The following is a 5,410-nucleotide window of genomic DNA, read 5'->3' as shown; positions in this document are numbered from 1 at the left end:
CCATCTCATAAGGTGGCTGTAAGGATTACGTGAGTTAATACAAGTAACTCTTGAATTAACTTGGAATTAATGCTTGTATTCCAAGATGATATTCTTGGAGGAACATCGTTTAGTACACGGCAAACACTCAACACATTTTAGTTGATTCATATAATAATTTGCAGCATATTTCAGCAAATGCTGGAGCTAGGATTGTGTTGAGAGCTCTCGATCGTTGCTTTCAGACAGCTCCTGCTGCAACCACAGTAACTGTTGAAAAATCTAGAAAATGGGCTTTCTCAGCACTCAACCCCAACAGATGCTGCTTGTGCCTTTCGGAAAAGCCTCCCCCCACCCCTCCTCCCTCACCCCACCAGCATACATACTCCCTTGGGAAGGATTCTCTTTTTTTTAATTCCTTTTTCAGAGTCTCTGAACTTTCATACCATCTGGTCTTGGTGGTTCTGTGGTTCTTGAAACACAATTTCATTTCTGTTTGTGAAGGTAGAAAATCCTCCAGGCTATATTTAAAACAGTTTCAAGACCCTCGTGACTATACAGATCTGGGTTCACCCGGGGAAATGGCCCTTCCTAGTGACAAGCTGCTTCCCCTCCCAAACTGAACCATGTACAGGATTTTGTTTTCTGCTAGGAGTCCAAACTTGGAATAGACTGATCCGGATTGTGTGAGTGGCAATGAACACCATTTACACATGTGCATTATCCAAGCAGGCGCGCAAACATTCAGCTACCCCATTAGCTGCATTTGCAAGCTGGCATCTGGAGCTCTGAACTGTAATAAGAGTGAGGATGCACTGACTACGAAACAAATCTTCAGAGCCTATGAAGCAGGAGCTTTTAAGGTCAACCACACTGTTTTGGGAATGGCATGTAGCGGGTGGAAAGAAACCATTGCCTTATGCCGGGCAAATATCAGGAAGATGTTTGTGTATGTATCCTTCTAAGAACTTTATAGTGTTAGCCCTTACACTTAGGTACTTGATCGTTTTTGAATTAATTTTTACATGTGGTGGGAGGCTGAGGCTCAAATTCATCCCTTTGCAGGTGGATGGCCGGTTGTCATAGGACCATTTGCTGAAAAGGCTACTTTTTTCCCATTGAATTGTCTTGGCACACTTACTGAAAATCAATTGCCCCTTCATGCATGGGTGTATTTCTGGACTCACTGACAAGTATGGCAGATCAGACCCTCTTGATCACTGTAGCTTTATAGCAAGTTGTGCAATTGTGACATATGAGGCTCCTCCCACTTCCTTCTCTTCTCTAGATTGTGTTGGTTATCTGGAGCCCTTTGTATTAGGATCCGTTTGACGATTTCTGCAAAAGAAAGTTGGCTTAGATTAGGTAGGGACTGAGCTGAATCTGAAGATCGACCTGGAGAAGGCTTCTGTGCTGTGTTTGGCTGCTTTGTCGTGTCTGACTCTGTGCGGCTCTATGGACTGTACCCCGCCAGGCTCTCTGTCCATGGGATTCTGCAGGCAAGAATACTGGAGTGGTTGCCATACCCTCCTCCAGGGGATCTTCCCAACCCTGGGGTCGAACCTGAGTCTCCTGCACTGCAGGTGGATTCTTTACCCATCGGGCCACCTCAGAAACCCTACTGCCATCTAAACAGTATTCTAGTTCATGGACACATCCTTGAATCCTTTGACAGCCTTGAACTCTGAAGACGTCTCCAACACGAACCTGCCTACGTAGCAACAGTCAGGCAGTGTGACTCTGACATGTCTAGTCAGAGTACTGGCAGTGAATTAGTTGGGTGGGGGCCATTAGTGTACACACACTTTTCTGGGCTGCTCACATCTGTAGGATGGAGCATGACCTCCAAAAGTCCAGATAACTTCTCCAGTTCAATGACCACAGACTTTTTCTCCAGCCTCAGTCAAGTATCATCCAGACTCTTGCAGCTGGTCTGAAGAAGTACTGGAAGATTATTTATCATCTTTGGGGTAATGTGTCTCCCACACGGGAATGAAGTCATATACCCTTCTTTTGGGATGTAATCTACTCCACATGAGCCTAAGAGATGCTCGAGTGGCCTCAGGCATCCTATCTACTCATCTATCTAAGAGTTTATTCCAGTCTAGAGCTGGAGAGGGGTCTCCTTGGAAGAAGAGCCCTGTGGTTCAGAGGAAGTTTCAGTACCGCATCTACTCTGAGCATCAAGGAATTAGGAGGACGTGGCAGCTTTTGGGGTCATTTTAAGGGAGTCAGGAGCCGATAGATCCACACTTTCAAGCTGTGGGATTTGAACCATGCGTGGGGCTCTGAAATCAATGCAGTGGTTCACAACCAGAATTCTGGAAAAATGAAATAACAAATAGAACAAGTTCATCGGGAAAGTTACGAGTAAGTTTTGTTTCCAGAAACTGTCAATACAACATAAATAAATTTTGAGGTTTCGGTGCTTTTGTAGCTGCCTTGTGTGTGTTATTTCAGCTGCCTGCGTCTCTTTCTCTAAAGCGATGAACAGAAGAGGCTTGAAACAATAAGGCTGGAGAATTTAGCTCCAAGCTCTTTAAAACGAGCAAAGCACAAGGGGATTTAAGCTGGACAGTGACTTCGTTAGTGGTGGGTATTCTGGGAGGAAAAAAGGCTGATCCTTTGGAAATAAATAAATCTTGTTCATGGGAAACATGTCTAGGACTGAGAAATGGCCACAGGATTTAACCAGTAAGAAACCCACAATATTCTTATTCCTTTGGCCACAAGAAAACAGACCCAGACAGAACAGATTTAACTATTTCTGTTTAATTAACTAATTAAATTAATTAACTAAACTGAATTTAACTATGACTGAATTTAACTGTCACATTTCATGAAATGTGAAATTGCTAACATAGGCACTTTTACTAGACAGACATTTTTTTTTTTTTTGCCATGTGGAATCATGATAAGGACGATTCATATGTATGAAGTTCTTTTGCAGGAGATCAAGGATAAGAACTTGATTCTCAGGAAATAATATGCTTTAAATCCCTACCATCTGCCTCTTCCTTAGGTACCAAGTCAAGAGCTTCGGGCAAGGAGAGTCCTTCAGAATAAAAATCAGGAAATACACAGGGCATCTGGGTGTGTAAATTCAGGAATTTCAAGGGTTTTTTTTTAAACTCACTTACTGAGACCTAACACCTTGCCGGAACACGTTTCCAGCAGGTCAAGAGTAAGTTAGGACAAGAAATGTTTAACTTCCATTGAGAAGGAGTTAGGCCCTGAGAAAACCTTTGGAACATGGTCTGAGGAAGCAGGGGTAATCGCCCCCTCCCACTGGCCTCCTGAGACCTCAGGGGGAATAGAAACACACATCTATATACACGGGAACAAGGGAAGGATGGTGTGCCTTCCCATAGGGGACGCCAAGAGAAACCATAAGATTTACAGTTGACAAATCCTAGTGATAAACATGTACACTTCCTATAAAAGCACCCCAGATCCAAGCATAAAAACGCCAAGTGCAACTCAGCACTCTGGAAATACAGATTTCCCCAGCCCAGGGGTGACAGTCCCCTGCCACGTGTGTCTGCCATGTTCTTACCAGGACTCCCGCTGTGGCACTCCTAGCCACATCCTGGCTCTATTTCTTTCCTTTTTTTTTTTTTTTTAAATAATTCCCCAAATGTACCTTTCATCCTCTTGATTCGTTTATCTTGTAACTGGAATTTTTTGCCTCTTCGTCTCTGTCACCTCTGTCTTTCCTCCCCGAACCCACTCCCTTCCGGTAACTACCTGTTCGTTCTCTGTATCTATAACTCTGTTTCTGTTAGGTTGTGTGCATTCATTTGTTTCATGTTTAGAGTCCACATATAAGTGAAATCATATGGTATTTGTCTCTGCCTGACATTTCTCTCAGCATAATACCCTTTGGTGTCGTCCCATATGGCAAGATCTCATCATTTTTAATGGCTGAGTAGTATCCCATTGTCTACATACACCACATCTTCTTTATTCATTCTTCTGTGGATGACCGTGAACTCTATCCCAGGCACTCATATCCACACCTCTGTTCTATTTTTAGGCAAAAAAAAAAAGAAAAAAAAACTTATTTAAAAAACCACAAAACCCACAGTATTTTAGTCTTTTTTTCAGTATTAATATTTTGGTATTCCAGCCACAGTCCTAATCTCCCTCCTTTCCCAAACTGCCCTTTTTACTCAATTCTCCTTTACACACCTCAGTTTATGCCATCGGTCCTCTGTACACCTGATTTCCATGTGTCTGACTCTCTTTCTTGGACTTCCCCTACTTCTGAAACCTGTGAAAAGTCTTGTGATGGGGAAGGGAAAAAAGAAATGTAAAAACGAAATGAGACGCTGAGGAATAATTCCAAGAAATGGCACAAATCCACTCCTCTCCCCCAACCTCGAGCCCCACGGTAATTTCAGCTTTGGTAGGTTTTGGCCCTTTCTGCTGTCTCTTTGATACATTTTCCAGATTTTTTTTCCTAAGTCAAGGTTGTGTCTTCCGAAAATTGACATACACAGCAAACCACCCAACAGATAACCCACCAGACAACATTTTCTAATTTGCATCAGAATGTCCTGGAATTTGTATAAGGCTTTTTTCCCCCAGAGTCACTTTACCAACTTTTTTTTTGGCTGATTATTTGGCAGAATGCCCCCATCTATAAAGCTAAACAACGTTTTAAAAATGTAATTTCCTTATATAAACAACACGTTCTACACTCTGATAAATAACTTCAGATTTGTTTGTTGTTTTAGGTAGGTCCTAAATTCCCAGTCCCTCCCACGGCGTCGTCCCTTAAAGCAATTCTAATTTTAATTTTTAAAGTAAACACTGCAAGCGATCATATGTTGAATGAGAGAGAGCAAAACCATTCCCGTGAATTATTCAAAGGAAGGACCTGAGGACTATCCGCTAGAATTTCCTATAATTTTGCACCTAAAACTGATCATTTGGGACTTCCTTGGCCGTCCAGTGGTTAAGGCTCCGCCCTTCCACCGCAGGGACCTGGGTTCGATCCCTGGTCAGCCAGCTGAGATCCCACATGCTGCATGGCCAAAAAAAATAAATAAAAGTGATCAAAATAAATAAAAGTGACCCAAATAAATAAAAGTTGGATTTGTCCAACTCATTTTACAGATGAGGAAACTGAGGCCTGGAGGTGTGGTAAACCTGTCCCAGAGCTTGCCGGGGGCGGGGAGCAGGGGGCGGGGGGCGGTGGTGGTCCTGCCCGTCCTCTGGCTTCTGCGTTTATGGTCCTCTCCACCTGCAAACCAACACCTACACTCAGCCCCACCCTCAGCCCCACCCTCCTTTGTCCTCAGCGTGATGGTCAGTTCGCACGGGATGATTTCTGTGACCATCCCCCGGACTCAAAAGCTAGCAGAGAAGCCTGCACTTAACTCCTCTCCGGCTTCGTACCATGCGGTGCTCCGAGGATGTTCACCTG

General features: G+C 43.6%; 1 long non-coding RNA gene across 2 annotated transcripts; it reads right to left on the bottom strand.

Annotated features, from left to right (window-relative positions):
- Positions 1–1,192: 1,192 nt before the first annotated feature.
- On the bottom strand, positions 1,193–5,159 carry LOC110129259 (uncharacterized). Of its 2 annotated transcripts, XR_002311429.2 has the most exons (4): positions 4,900–5,159; positions 4,171–4,263; positions 3,931–4,005; positions 1,193–1,317 (listed from the first exon to the last, which is right to left on the bottom strand). It is a non-coding gene; the product is annotated as an uncharacterized lncRNA (long non-coding RNA). The 2 variants fall into 2 exon arrangements; XR_002311428.2 differs by having other exon boundaries at positions 4,171–5,159.
- Positions 5,160–5,410: the final 251 nt, after the last annotated feature.

This window comes from Odocoileus virginianus, chromosome 9 (genome assembly GCF_023699985.2).
Source record: "Odocoileus virginianus isolate 20LAN1187 ecotype Illinois chromosome 9, Ovbor_1.2, whole genome shotgun sequence".
Classification (NCBI taxonomy): Eukaryota; Metazoa; Chordata; class Mammalia; order Artiodactyla; family Cervidae; genus Odocoileus; species Odocoileus virginianus.
Note: the sequence above shows the minus strand (reverse complement) of the source record. Positions and strands in the feature narration are given on the sequence as shown.